Consider the following 15,776-nt stretch of genomic DNA (forward strand, 5'->3'; position numbering starts at 1 on the left):
ATGACACAATTATTTTTTTAAAAAGCTAGTGATTTTTGCTTGGGACAATGACTGATGCAACTCTTTAAAAGTTTCGCGGTGAAGAGTGCAAAGTTTTTCAATGCCTTTCATAAGGTGTCCTCTTCTTTCTTCATTTGGATCAATTTCCATTGAAAAATCAGACAGTTCCTGTGCCTTTTTTAACAATTCATTTAACTTCTTGTAAGTTAAAGGCGCTCTATCTTCTTCACTATCGCTGCTTTCACTGTCGGCTGATGTTACAAGATCATCCAATTCTTCATTCGTAATTTCTCAATCGTCATTCTCGATTAATTCTTTGATTTCTCCTTCTTCCATATCTGAAAATCCTTCGCCGCCAATTGCTTTTGCAATTTGTACGATTTCTTTGGCTTCATTTTCATTCGATGGAAATCCTTTAAAATTGTTGACAACTTCTGGCCAGAGCTAATGCCAGCAAACATTCAATGTTGATGAATTCACTTGTTCCCATGCGAGTTTAATCATTTCTATGCAGGGGCTTATGTTGAATCGCTTTCAAAATGCCATTAGCGTGTCGTGCTTTCCTTCGTCTAGTGCTTGATTTGCAGAAGTGTAAACATGCCTGACATAATAGGCTTTGTTTTTATGATCTCTTGATCCATTGGTTGGATTAAGGAAGTGATGTTAGGTGGGAGGAATAAAACCTCTACATTTGGATGCAATGTTGTGAGGGCTTCAGCATTGTGTCCTGGAGCATTATCGAGAATTAGGAGAACTTTAAAGTACAGGTTTTGCTGTTCTAAGTAATGTTTGACTTCTTTAATGAATGAATTTTCAAACCAGTTATTAAAGAGGGTTTTTATTACCCTAGCTTTCTATTCCACTTCCACACAACGGGCAATTGCTCAAAATTTTTTCCCTACAATGCACGAGGCGTTTCAGATCGATAAACGAGCAGAGGCTTGCACTTGAAGTTGCCTGATGCATTTCCACAAAAAAGCAAAGTGAGTTTATCCTTAAAAGCTTTAAAACCTGGGGCAACCTTTTGTGTCTTTGTGATGTAGGTTTGTTGTCCCATTCGCTTATAAAATAGGCCCGTCTCATCCGCATTGAAAACTTGTTGTGGAACGTAACTCCTCTCTTCAATGAATTTCAAAAATTGGGATTTGAATTTCTCTGCTGCTTCTTTATCTGCAGAGCCAGCTTCTCCCTGAAGCTGTACATTGTGCAAATTAAAACAACGCTTAAAGTTTTCAAGCCAACCTTTGCTTGCTTGAAAGTCAATTTTCTCTGACGATTGGCCATCTTTATTTAAAACGAAAGTAAACAAATCTAAAGCTTTGTTTCGAATAGCAACACCATCCACAACTGAGCCTTTTTCGTTTACTTGATTGTCAATCCAAGCTATTAATATTTTTTCCATCTTTTCCAATTGCGGAATTCTTCTTGAAACTTGAGTAACCTTTGCCGAAGTATCACCTGATGCTTTGACACTAGACTGAATCTTTTCTTCATTCTCCCGTATTGTTGCATTCTTATGCTTGATTCATTTATAGCTAGTTCTCTTGCAAGTGATGAAACACGTGTATTATTTTTCAACTTATCTAAAATTTCAATTTTCTGAGATAATGTCAAAACTTTGCGTCTTTTTGCTGCTTTATCATCTTAATTCTTCCTCTTAGATGTCATATTGAATTTTTGAAATTAAAAGAAATACAAATGCAAAAGGAGAAGAGGATAAACACTGATAAATACATGATTATAGCTCTGCTAACGTGAGTGAAATGATCGCTGCTCGGCCTGGGTCACTCAGCTAGTGGGTAGCGCCAAGCAGGGTTGCCAGCCGATGCTCTGTAGCATACCACGCATGAATGAAATTCTAGCGTTGGACAAATTAAATGGAGACAATTAAGATAACGCGTATGTGCAAAATTGCGTTCTGCAAATCCGCGCTCGGCAAGGGTTTACTTTACTTATGTACAAGCCACACTGGACAACAGTGTGGCAGGAAGAGTAGTTTGTGTATTGTCCAGGTGTGACAGTGATGAGCTGTGTGTACAGAGAGCAAAGATATTAATGGAATATTAGCAGAAATGAGTTCAGTTTGTGCATCTGTGTGGGATGACTATTGGGGGGGGGGGGAATGGAACTGCATAAGTTATTGAAAGTTTTTTTACTTGGTTATACTATAAATTAAAGATGCCAAGAAATTATATTCTTGATTCTATCCTTTATCCAAGTGTAAGCAAACAAAGCTTGCAAGTGAAGTCACTTCACAACTGGACTACTTGTATATAGAGGCTAATGATTTCACATCAATTGCCTTGGTATCTAATAATGCAATGCACATTTCCTTACGGACATGTATAATGCTGTGCATCATGAAAAAGGTGCCACTACCCAAACAGGCTTCAACCTTTATTGAGGTCTCATCACTGGGTGCTAGACCCAGAAGTGATACTAAGGTTGAAGTAATGCTGAAGTCATATTTCCACATGCAAGAAGCCAAATGGTGTCACACCTTATTACTAAAATACTTTGGATTAGAGATAGATGTTGAGTTTCTTTCACTTGGTTACATCCTGCAAACAAGGTCTGAGTAGTGGCACTTCCCATAATGCATAGTATTATACATGTCCATATGGATATGTGCATTGCATTATGGAAGCCAAGGCCAATTGATGTGAAGTCATTAGCCTCTATATACAAATAGCCCATTCGTGAAGTGACCACACATAAACTTTGTTTGCTTACACTTGGATAAAGGATGAAACCAAGAATATAATTTCTTGGCATCTTTAATTTATGGAACTGTATAAGAGTGATGCACTGCATCTGAATGGTTTTGGAGTGAGTCATCTGGAAAAGCTGCTTCATTCCGGATTCACAATCTCAGCTGCTTGAGACTGATGAGATTGTGAATGGAGCTAAAACAGGAATAGAAGTTGGAAGTGTAATGGAGTAGGCCAGGGAGATACAGTGTAAGGAAAGTGGATTCTGTAAGCAGTAATGAATGCATGTATGGGGATGGTCAGCATTGGCATGGAACAGCCTGGAAATACATGAGGAGTAATTGAGTTTGGGAGGTGGGAACAAAGGGGTAATGTTGAACAGACAGGAGCAAGTGTGGAGAAATGAGGTCTGGTTATACGAGGGCAGTCTGAAAAGTTCTTGGCCTTGACCATAGATGGCAACACTATCGGCAAGATTTTTTTTTTCTAAGTTGGTACATCTGTCATAAGCATCCATTGAAATTGCAAGTCATTCTATCAAGTAGTTTGTTTTATACAGCTGTCTGAAGCAAAATTGTTGTCTGTATCCCTTGAAATGAATAAAATTGAGTATCGTGCAGTTATAAAATTCTTTGCAAAAGAAGGTTTAACACCAAAAGAAATTCATTCAAATTTCATAAAAGTTTATGGGCACTCTTCTCCTTCATTTTCGACAATTAATTAATGGGCTGCTGAGTTTAAACATGGCCGTACCAGCCTTGAAGATGATACACGTGAAGGACGTCCAAAAAGTGTAACAACACCAGAAATCATTGATCAAGTGCATGATATGGTATTGAATGACAGGCAAATCAAAGTGCACGAAATTGCTGAGACTATAGGCATTTCAAAAGAATGTGTAGGATATATTTTGCATTCAGAATTTTAAATGAGAAAGCTTTGCATAAGATGAGTGCTGTGCTTGCTCACAGCAGATCAAAAATGCACTCGCATGAAAATCTCTGAACATTGCTTGGAGCGTTTTAACAAGAGTAAAACTGATTTTATGCATCAATTTATTACTATGGGCGAGACTTGGATTCACCATTACACACCAGAAGCAAAACAGCGGACAGAAGCTGGTTGTTTAATTTTGATGGTATATATCAAAACATAGAATTATAAGTAAATAATTATTTATTGACTTATTGCTGATATTTCGCTGGTGTTATAACCAGCATCTTCAGAGCACAAGAACATAGTTTGTCACAGTATGCAAGATTACAACAACACGGTGTAACAAAGGGACTAGTTTACAAAAAATTGTAGCAACAACACAAAGACTAAAGTCCTAATTAGGCGCCCTCTATCTAGGGAAAACAAAAAATAGAGAGTGAGAAAGCAGGTACTAGTTATGTCTTAAGATGACTGTCTCCCAAATCTTAGGCAAATTTATACAGCCATATTTGTTGAGATTCGGAGTATGTTTCAAGGCTTCTGTTGCTTCTAAGAACAACTCAACGCCAAAGAAGACAAAGTCGGTTCCATCAGCAGGAAAGGTCATGGTATCGGTGTTTTGGGATGCTAAAGACATTTTGTTTATTAATTATCTTAAAAAGGGTAAAACAATAAGTGGGGAATATTATTCCGATCTTTTAGCCAGACCATACAAAAAAATTCTTGTATACAAGAAAAGGCCTGGTTTGTGGAAGGAAAAAAATCATCTTTCATCAGGCAATGCACTTGCCCACAAAGGTGTTTTGGCAATGGGAAAATTAATTGATCTGCACTATGAATCGTTGGAACATCCACCCTATTCCCCAGATTTGGCTCCCTCTGACTTCTACCTCTTCCCAAAACTAAAACACTTCCTCGCTGGTCAGCATTTTTCTTTGAATCAAGAGGTGATTGCAGCTGTAGATAGGGGGTATTTTGAAGATCTATTGAGAACCACCACAGGGACGGGATAATGGCACTGGAGCATCGCTGGAATAAATGTATTCATCTTAAGGGAGATTATGTTGAAAAATCAGCTATCAGTTTATTAAAAAAAAAATTAAATAATAATAAGAAAATCAGTGTTAACACCACATTCTAACACAAAGATGTTCATACATTCATGGAAAGAATACAAAATGATAAGATAAGAACTATTGACTGTGTTATTTATAGTCACCTCTCCTTAAGTGATTACCATTTACCTTTGAGTAGATTGAAAATGAGTATCACATTGAAAAAGAAATAAAAGTGCAAAAGTTTTAAAATGAATCAAAGAGAAGCAGTTTTCAGAAGTGAAATGGAGAATCAAGTCTGGAATAAAAATGAAAGCGTCTTAAAACAGCACACCATAGAAATTGGAAAAAATCTACAGAAAACATTCATTCAGTAAGGGAACCATATATTATTATTATTATTATACAGGTATCTCCAGGGCTTCAGAAATCCAATTGATTTGCATAATTTACTTTTTTTTGTAACATCTCATTCATTGTCAAGTTATTTGATCATGGGTGGCTGCCAACAAATTCATTAGAGAAGTTTTATATCCAGAGAGTTGGAAATAAAAATTCTGAATCTGAACTCCTTAATTTGAACATTACAGTGTCCTCTTTTAAAGAATTGCCAAAACATTTGCAATTTTAGGTGCTGGTTATCTTTGTGTAAGTCATCTTCACTTTCTTCCCTCCTTTTATCACCTTTAATGTTTAGTCCTTGTAGAGAGGCTTATACGCTGGTTAAACATGATAACTAATAATTAAGGAATTGACAGTGTACACTAGAAATATAAATTAAATAAACTTTGATATATACTTTTCGATATTTCGGCAACGTCACGTTGCCATCTTCTTGGGAACTTAATACAAAGACAAGTGCATGCAAGTACTACATAACAGCAAAATGAGAAACGAAGCGAGGAAGATACCCTTTTCCTAAAGTCCTGATGGTGTCCCCCTGGTGGGCTATATTGGTAGTTCTTGGCCTTTGGGCTGAAGTTCTTCTGATGAATGTTTCCCAAATTCGGGGCAGTCTCATGCATCCAAATTTGTTGAGGTTTGGCATGTTCCTAAGGGGCTGAGGCTGATTCCATGAATAAATCTTTCATATTTGAACTTACTGGGGTGTATTACTGTGACTTTCTTCCACCTTATTCTGTGGCGAGTATCTAGAGCGTGGTCTGCAAGCCCAGAGTGGCTGTTCTGGTGAAATCGGATGTAATCCTTGTGTTCTGAGATTCTGATATTTGCTGTCCTGCCTGTTTGGCCAAAGTAGGACATTTTACAGCTGCAAGGGACCTGGTATACACCAGGTAGGTCTAGGGGAAGTGGTTGGTCTTTAGTGGAGCGGATAAGGGATGCCAATTTTCTATATGGTCTGTAACAAGTGGTCAAGTCATGTTTTTTTAGGATTTTGTTGATTTTTTCTGAGGTGCCTTGGATGTAGGGAATGGTGATGGATTTAGAGAATCTTTTTTGTGAAGGGGGGGGGGGGTTGTGGATAACTGGTTTAAGTATTTTTTGGAATCTTTTTTTTGGGGGGGGGGGTAGCCATTGGCTGAGTAAGTGTTAAGGATGTGATTTAGTTCAGTGGTTAGGGCTTGATCATTTGAACAGATTAGTTTTGCCCTGTTGAATAGTGTCTTAATAACTCCATATTGTTGTGAGGGGGGGGGTGATGGGATTCTTGGTGAATGTGTCTGACTGTATAGGTGGGTTTTCTATAAACTGAGAAAACCAAGGTTCCATCAGGTTGGTGGGTGACTAGTGTGTCTAGGAAGGGGAGGTTATTGTTTTTCTCTTTTTCCAGGGTGAACTTGATTCCATGGTGAATCATAGTGTCATAATGTCAATCATAATGACTACACAGGTAAGCTTAAGACTTTACTATTAGATCGAGCTACTTACCTCCCTATTGAATACGATCCCACCAACTCACAAATTAAAAAACTCCATAGGCTCCTTAAGAAGGTCACTTCTTCGCCTGTGGAGATTACCAGCAGACTAAAACCATATAACTCCCCACACACACACACACACACACACACACACATATATGGGCTCCCAAAAATACATAAAGAAAATGTGCCCCACTTACAAACTAGCTAAGCATTTAGCCAAAACGCTCTCACACTATACTGGCAACACACCATCACACATAAAAAACTCAGCCCACTTCAAAGCCAGTATAAAAAAACCCCTTACACTACAACATAATGACATAATGGTCAGTTTTGACATCTCCTTCTTCATGAATGCCCCCCCTCAAAGAAACCTTAGAGCTAATCCAAGCTAAATTTCCTCTCGATATCTCAGCCCTATTTCAGTTCACAATGAACTCAGACTATTTCGTTTGGCAGGAAAAATTCTACAAACAGATAGAGGGGACAGCCATGGGTTCACCACTCTCCCCACCCTTGGCCAATCTCCACAACTTCTTTATGGAGACTTTTGAAGAGAAAGCCTTAAACTCAGCCCCCACAAAAACCTACCATATGGATTCGTTACATTGATGATGTGTTCGCTATTTGGCCACATGGCCTGGATTCACTCCTCTCCTTCCTAACACACTTAAACAACCAACACCCTAGAATCAAGTTCACCCTGGAAAAAGAGAAAAACAATAACCTCCCCTTCCTAGACACGCTAGTCATCCGCCAACCTGACGGAACCTTGGTTTTCTCAGTTTATATAAAACCCACCCATACAGGCAGATACATTCACCAACAATCCCCTCCCCCCTCACAACAATATGGAGTTATTAAGACACTATTCAACAGGGCAAAACTAATACCGTTCAAATGATCAAGCCCTAGCCACTGAACTAAATCACATCCTTGACACTTTCTCAGCCAATGGCTACCCCCCCCCCCCCCAAAAAAAAAAGAATCCAAAAAATACTTAAACCAGTTATCCACAACCCCCCCCCCCCACCCTTCATAAAAAAGATTACTCTAAATCCATCACCATTCCCTACATCCGGGGCACCTCGGAAAAAATTACCAAAATCCTAAAAAACATGACTTGACCTCTTGTTACAGACTATATAGAAAATTGGCATCCCTTATCTGCTCCACTAAAGACCAACCACTTCCCCTAGACCTACCTGGTGTATACCAGGTCCCTTGCAGCTGTAAATTGTCCTACTTTGGCCAAACAGGCAGGACGGCAAATATCAGAATCTCAGAACACAAGGATCGCATCCGATTTCACCAGTACAGCCACTCTGGGCTTGCAGATCACGCTCTGGATACTCGCCACAGAATAAGGTGGAAGAAAGCCACAGTAATGCACTGCAACAAGTTCAATGAAAGACTATTCATGGAATCAGCCTCAGCCCTTAGGAACATGCCAAACCTCAACAAATTTGGATGCATGAGACTACCCCAAATTTGGGAAACATTGATCAGAAGAACTTCAGCCCAAAGGCCAAGAACTACCAATATAGCCCGCCAGGGGGCACCATCAGGACTTTAGGAAAACAATATCTTCCTCGCTTCGATTCTCATTTTGCTGTTATGTAGTACTTGCATGCACTTGTTTTTGTATTAAGTTCCCAAGAAGATGGCAACGTGACGTTGCAGAAATATCGGAAAGTATATATTAAAGTTTATTTAATTTATATTTCTAGTGTACGCTGTCAATTTTTTAATGTTTAGAACTTTATTTTTCTTTTTATATGGAAGACTGTTCATTTTTTCATAGTAATTAAAAACTGAACCTGCCATAACTTAACCCCCCCTCCACCAACAGTTGCTATTTCATCATTGTCATAACATAATGACAATGTTGCCAGCCTGGTTGGCCGAGTGGTTAGCGTATCTGCTCTCCAGTGAAAAGGCCGCGGGTTTGAATCCTGCCCTGGGCATGGATGTTTGTGATTGTCTGTGAAAGCACTAGTGATAGCAGTCGGTGTTAGATGATGAAGGTTAGTGGAGTATTGAGATTGTAGAGTTGATGCCCACCCTCGTTGAGTCTTTGGACTCCCTGGAGATGTGATATAATAATAATAATAATAACAACAATAAATACAACAATTCAAAACTTTTAAACTTTTTCTATATGAAAGGCTTCATAAATATCTGTTTTCAATTTCCAAAAATCTCATTTCCCTCATAGTAGTATTATAAAGTTCTTTTCATTCCATGCATGCTCCACTACATGACACGCTTCAGGTGTGAAGTAGTAAAAGTGAGCCACCACTATGTGTTAGAGTTATGCTGCTTTACTTGAAAACACTAAACACATCGTTGAAATTATGGAAACAACTACCTTGTTAGAGTTGTTAGTTGTTTTCAAAATTTCTAAGATGTATTCTGATCACCATGTAAGCATGAAGGAAAGGATTCAAAATACTAAATCGTACATGCATGAAGTGTGCAAGAAAATGGGTAAGTTTTGCATATCATATATTCGTTTAAATTAAATTGCAGTTATCATTGCCAACAAATATAAATCAAATCAATGCAGTCATTTAGTTCAATATGAAACTTACACACATATATGCACAACATGTAATAAGTAATCTATTCTTTAAAAAATTAATTTTACTTTTCTTACAATATAATTTCATCACAAAATAAACTGATTACAAATACAAAAATTAAAATATGCATAATCGAATTAAATACTGCAGTACATCTATATATATACTGGTATCCCTTGCTTGTTGTGGTTTTGCTTAACGCGGGATTTGATTAACACAGCAAAATTAATTGTGACAATCCCTTCATATACATGGCAAGAGTTTTAATTAACGTGCCTTTATATTTACCACACAAAAAACATGCAAGCCTTGAGGAGTGTTTCCTGGCCGAGAGAAAAAAAGTCGTGAGCATGACGATGTCATTTCTCCCATTAAGCATTAAGATTGGGTGTATTACAAGCTCCAATTGTTCTGTTGTATTTACAAATTGCGTTCTTTGTAATTTTTTTCATTCAAAAAAGAATTTCATCAAAATTCTCTTAATGATCTGTGTGAGAATGTGAAAGTTTTATTTATTTTTCCTACCAAATACAACATCATTACTACAACCCATGGACATGAGTGTCATTATAAGTTTCAAAGCCTATTTTCTTAATAAGACATTCTCAAAGGGTAGAAACAACAATGGGAGAAAATGCATGAGAGCTGTTTTTCCAAACTGCATGAAAGCTGTTTGGAAAAACCTTTTGCCAGAATGTGCTAATGATTTAGGTGGTTTTCAAAATCGTATGAACAAAATGGTTTGAAGAATTCGTTGCAATCGTTGGTAAAGATTTCAGTGACAACTATCTTCTTGAAATTGAACAACAATGTGCATATGAAGACAACGAACAAATGGAATGTGAAGATGAGGTTCCAAAGGAGATAACAATCAAAGAACTGGATGGAATATATCGCTTAAGAAGCAAGTAATGGATACAGATACAGATGTTAATTGAAGAATGCTTGTTTGCCGAGGTCTAGAGAGTCATTTTGCTTGTTATCATAGAATTTATGGTGGTAGGAAAAAACTAAAACCGTTCATACGACTCTTGATAACTTTTTTTTGATAAAAAATTGCAGTAACTAACGTACTGCAAAAATGCTTGTAACTAACGTAGGTACAAGCATTTATTAAACATTTACTTTGCATTCATTTTTTATCTTTCCTAAAAGAGTACCACATAAACGAATTATTAATATAGTAATTGATCATGGCGGAATTGTAATTTTTACCATTGATTATTATATTTGATTAAGGGATACCTGTATATGTATATCTTATTGTTTGAACACCTTCTTTAGTAGATGTGCAATATAGTATTGTCCTAAGCTGATTTATATGTTCACAACATGTAGCTTAGTGTAATTAAATACATGAAAATTTTACGTCATGCAAATTCTTTGTAATACTATTATTTAAAAAATACAATCATTTTGCAAAGACAAATTAAAGACTAGATCATGTGACTGAGTGCATTGTGTAAAGTGTGTGGCTCCACATCTAATGTGCTACTTTCTTGTTTTCATGAATTTCATTGTTTATCTTTCATGCAAATTTATTGTTCGTGGATAACTTATATAAACTCACCCTTCATTATGAACAGTGAATGAAAGAGAAAAAACAGAGTTGAGTTGTGGCTTACATTTTAAACCCAGCTTAAAGGAAAGCCTATTTCTCTATAATTATGTGTGATGTATAGTGAGAATTAAAAAGATGAGTTGTTGTTTTTTAACATCACTTATAACAATATTTATATAAAGAGACTTTATACCTTGGACAAGTAAACTTTTTATCTGGCTAGTAGATTTAACTATCTCCACAGAGTCAGAAGACTCATCATGGGGATCCATAATTCACACAATACCTATCACACCTCTCCTTAAACTTATTAATTGATTAAGCACTTATCACCACCTCTGGCAACCCATTCCACTCACTCACTCACTGCCCTTCGAACAAAAAACCTACCCCTAACATCCTTACTACCACGTTCTTACATAATTTCCATGGGTGACATCTGGTTCTCTCCCTTCCTGCCATGTACTGAAAAAAAAAGTGTTCAATGTCAATCCTATAAAACTTCTATCATGTCTCATTTTTTTTGCCTATGAGTTAATTTTTGATGCCCACAGACCATCAATCTATTCTTATAAGAGCATTCCATAGATATGCCACAATCTTTGTCACTCACCTCTGGATCTTCTCTATCGCTACTTCATCACTATGGAAGCCAGGTGTTCAGATATGATGCAGTAGTACACATATGGCATTATTAAAGCTTTATAAAGAGCAACAATAATTTCTCTATCCTGGCTTGTTGGTACGTTCTTCAACATTCATGTAATATATAGTGCTTTATCCACCTTTGCATGCTCTCTAAATTTCAACTCCCTGGCCTGATCAGTTTCCTGCAGTTAATTTCCATCAGTGTAGTAGTACACAGCTTATGATCTCTTCTTCCCAAAGTACATCACCTTACACTTGGTCACATTAAACTGGCAGTCATTTGTTCAAACTGCTAGTCTATTTAAGTCATCATGCAGGATCTCTACATCACCTTCATTTACCATTGGTCTTCCAAGTTTAGCATCATCAACAAACAAGTGAATATTTCCTGTCAAATCATACATGACATATCCTGTCAAATATGGTAAAGTTGTCTGCAAGAATAGGAAAATCAGAACTTCATTGGAGACTCGAGCATTTACAGAGGCAGTCTTAGATAAGAAGAAATCATATGAAAAGAAGTTCTTGGCATGTCCTGAAAAAATACAGAGAAAAATGTAGGAATATTAAATTTGTGTGAAAAGGTAGCAAAACAAAAGATCCAAGAATGACTTCGGGAAAAATATAGAAGTTAAACATTGTGGAGAAGGGAAAATCTGGAGGAATACTTCAATACATTACTATCAAATTCCTAAAATCCCTTGGAGGTAGAGTGCTACATTCTGAAGTATATGGTTTCTAAAATGAAATCAGATGATAAAGATGACATGAAAACTAACGATAAGGTGGCTTTGTAGGCATTGCCCATAAAGTATTCCTGGTGAGATTTTTACAGGGTACTTCACCATTGCTTTCCCCAACTTCCTAATTTTATCAGGGCTCGGGACCGGCATATGGCTTGGATGTATTCATGACCGTAATCCATGTGTGTTCATGGGGGGGGGGGGCTGGTTTGCCTGTTCTGGGGGATGATAAACCAGAGTTTCCTGGTGAAAAAAAACCTCTACCTCTGTATGAGACCAGCTAACTCACCTTTAAAGGTTCTTCATATCACTGACGGGAATCAAACCAAGGTCTTTCCGACCAAAGGGCTTTGCCTATACTGACTGAGCTATGGAGGCTCTACTCTCTTATTGTAAATGTATTTTTCTTAGAATTACATCTTTTTGCAATTATCAGGATATATTTAGTATATCCTTTCCTAACTCAGAATGACCATTGTTCCCATTTTTAAATCATACGTCATTTTGCTAACCTGCAACTATAGCTTTTATTCTACTAATATGTTTTTTTTTAGAACTTCATATTGCAAATACCTATTACAAAGTGATGAAATTTATAAAATTAACTTTATAATACTTCATGCAGATGGGATAAAATTTATATCTTAATCTAATCAGTGCGGCAAACTAAAAATAAAATAACTTAAAGCAAATTATTTTAGAATATTTTTTCTTAACTCGGATTCCACCTGCTTCCATTTTTAAATTATATTTGAAATTTCTACTCTCTGACTATCCCTTCTTATTCTACAAACATATTCTTAGACTTTCTGCTTTTTATAGTAATCACATTCAAATTATAAATTATATTATATTTAATTTATTATATTATAATATTTAATATTATAATATTTATTATATTTAATAATTATAATAAATTATAATTCGTAGTGCTGATGGGATAAAATGTGTATGCTAACACAGTGTTTGAACAAAACATAAAATAATATAACTCTTTTTAAAATTTGCAAAAAATATGTTTGCAATTTCTACTTTTTTAAAATTATATTTGAAATTTTTTCTCTTCGATTATGCCCTCTTCTTTTATGAATATGTTATTCTTAGAACTATCTTTATGGAATAAGAGAGAAATCAATACCTTCCACAATTGGATGAAGAGGGATGTTTTCCTTGTGGATTTTAGGAACTCCATAAATACATGGGATAAGCGGATGAAGAGAGTGTAGAGAAAGGCGAATGTTGCAAGATAGTTTAGTTGTTGTTTTTAATAAATTGTTGGTGCGATTTTGTAGTTCTCAAGTTGGATCTTCCTGAAGTATTGAATAGGTATTATTTTCAAGCAATTGAAGCATCTTATTATGGTAATCTTCAGAACTGAGGACAACTGTAGCATTGCCTTTATCTGCTGGTAATATTATTATATCTTTGTTGTTTTTTAGGCTTTTAATAGCCTGTTGTTCAGCTGAAGAAATGTTATCCGTTGGAGGTTTTGCATTATTAATAATGAATATGGATTCAATGCATAGAAGTTTAGCATCTTCAGTACGTAGGAATGAAGTGGCCTTTTCTATTTTGGTAAGGTGAGATTCTTTAGGAATAAAATTTAGACCTTTGCTGAGAATACTTTTTTTGGCAGCTGTAAGAACGCGAGAAGACTTGTTTATTACAACTTTGTCAGGATTGATGCTGGCTTTTGTAAAATTAAGTGTATTCTGTACTCTTAAGAGTCTCAAATTTTCTGATAAGGTTAATCTTGTTATCATATTGTATTTGTGTTGCTTGAGCTTCACTATTCACACTAAACTCATGCCAACTATTATCATCCAGAGATTCTTCAAGTATTTGAGCTAAAGATCTTTTATTGTTAAATAAAAAAAGCCAAAGTACGTTTCGTATCAGAAATTCTTTCAGTTAGTAGGTCTAACTTAGCCTTTCGATAGATTTTTTAGCACATACTGTTCTTATATTCTCCTTAAAAGAAATGAAATTGGGAAAGACTGCATGGAATTTACAACGTTTTAAGAAGACTAACCTGTTAATACTCAGTCCTATCTTCTTCAGTGTTCTTTTAAAGCTTCTTTTGATATTATTTAGTGATGCTTCATCATGCAGGCTATAAATGTGTTGAGGAACATTGACTCGGTTGTTTTGATACATTTGTATAAAGAGAATTTAATGACTGAAACCGAGAATAATTGTAAGGTTTTAATGGTATAGCACACTACTAGTTTCGGCTTTTGACAGCCTTCTTCAGGTGTCTTTTAAAAAATATGAAACAGCAATAAAAACACTGAAGTTTAAAAAACTGAGAAACACTGGAAAAAATTGCAGTACATAATTAACATGAAAAAACGTTGTAGTTACATTTAAGTTGTTCTTTCGATCATGGCATTGTTTGGTGAGTGTGTGCTCAGTCTCTCGTGAACGCCAGTACTGAAAAACAGCAGAATGGCTATCTGGAAGGTTGTAGCTTAAATTGTTATTTAAATGTTCATGATTAAGGATGATTTCTCTGGACTCCACAATTTTTCTTTCAAACTCATCATGGCAACAAAAGATGTTTTTATATATATATATATATATAAAAGATATAAAGATAGATAAATATGCAGGTGCAGTGATATATGATGCAATGATATACGGGGTGGCCATAAAATAACTTTCCCTCTTTCGAGGCATCTGTAGCTAAAACCAATAAAAGGAATGATTTCCGCAAAATAAAGATTTAGTACCAAAGGTTGCGATAGGGGAAATTTTGGCACTGGTGAAGCCAAAAGCAGTTAAATATTTGCAGTAAACACAGGTAAAAAGGATTATGCAAATCCTGCTGTGTGTACATGACAGCAGCGCCATCTATTCCACTTAAAAAGGGATTGGGAACATTCACGCAATTATTCGAATGACGAATTGTGCTCAGTATGCTGTGCTTTACTTGTTAAGTTGTTTTACCTTGAACAGTGCAATCCCATAACAGATGCAATTTGTTGTACACAAGAAAGGTCAGCACACTGAAAATCGTGTATGTTGTCCAGGGGACCCTAATTCTGATGAATAAAGCATTATTTCCTGTGAGTTCAATCACTACATTAATTTCTGTCTCTCTCTCGTAAGTTGTTTTAGTTTAATTATTATTATTATCATTGTAATGCGTCACATATCCTGCTGGAATGAGTGATGCAGCTGTCGCTTCCGTCGAAATGTTGTTATTCCATTTTATCTGCCTTTAATGTAATTATCTGCTTATTTTCGTCTCTACCAGTGCCAAAATTCCCCCTATCGGCAGTTAATTGTGTAAATTGTGTGGGAGATGATTTCCACACACAAAAAAAGATTTGGTACCAAAAGGTACCAAATCTTTTTTTTTTGTGTGGAAATCATCTCCCCATGCCTTCAAAAGTCTCAATATAAAATTTGATTTCATTCCGTTTATTGGTTTTAGCTACAGATGCCTCCAAAGAGGGAAAGTTATTTTATGGCCACCCTGTATATATATAAAAATAACTGGAATGTAAACAGTTAATCAAAGACTAGAGACTGGTATGAGAGTTTGTGAAAAATTAGGAGAGTGAATAGGTGATCAGTAAAATAAAGATTAGAAAGGAACTTGACATTTTATGCATTCAACAGTGTGTGAGGTTATTACCATCTGGTTAT

The 15,776-nt window shown here is 36.1% G+C and overlaps 1 protein-coding gene across 4 annotated transcripts in view; it reads left to right on the forward strand.

Moving 5' to 3' along the window:
* shtd (anaphase promoting complex subunit 1) overlaps window positions 1-15,776 on the forward strand; it is an 844,012-nt gene that overhangs the window by 778,934 nt on the left and 49,302 nt on the right. The window lies entirely within an intron of this gene.

This window comes from Typopeltis vanoorti, chromosome 11 (assembly GCF_054136105.1).
Source record: "Typopeltis vanoorti isolate ZY-2024b chromosome 11, IOZ_Tvanoo_1.0, whole genome shotgun sequence".
Classification (NCBI taxonomy): Eukaryota; Metazoa; Arthropoda; class Arachnida; order Uropygi; family Thelyphonidae; genus Typopeltis; species Typopeltis vanoorti.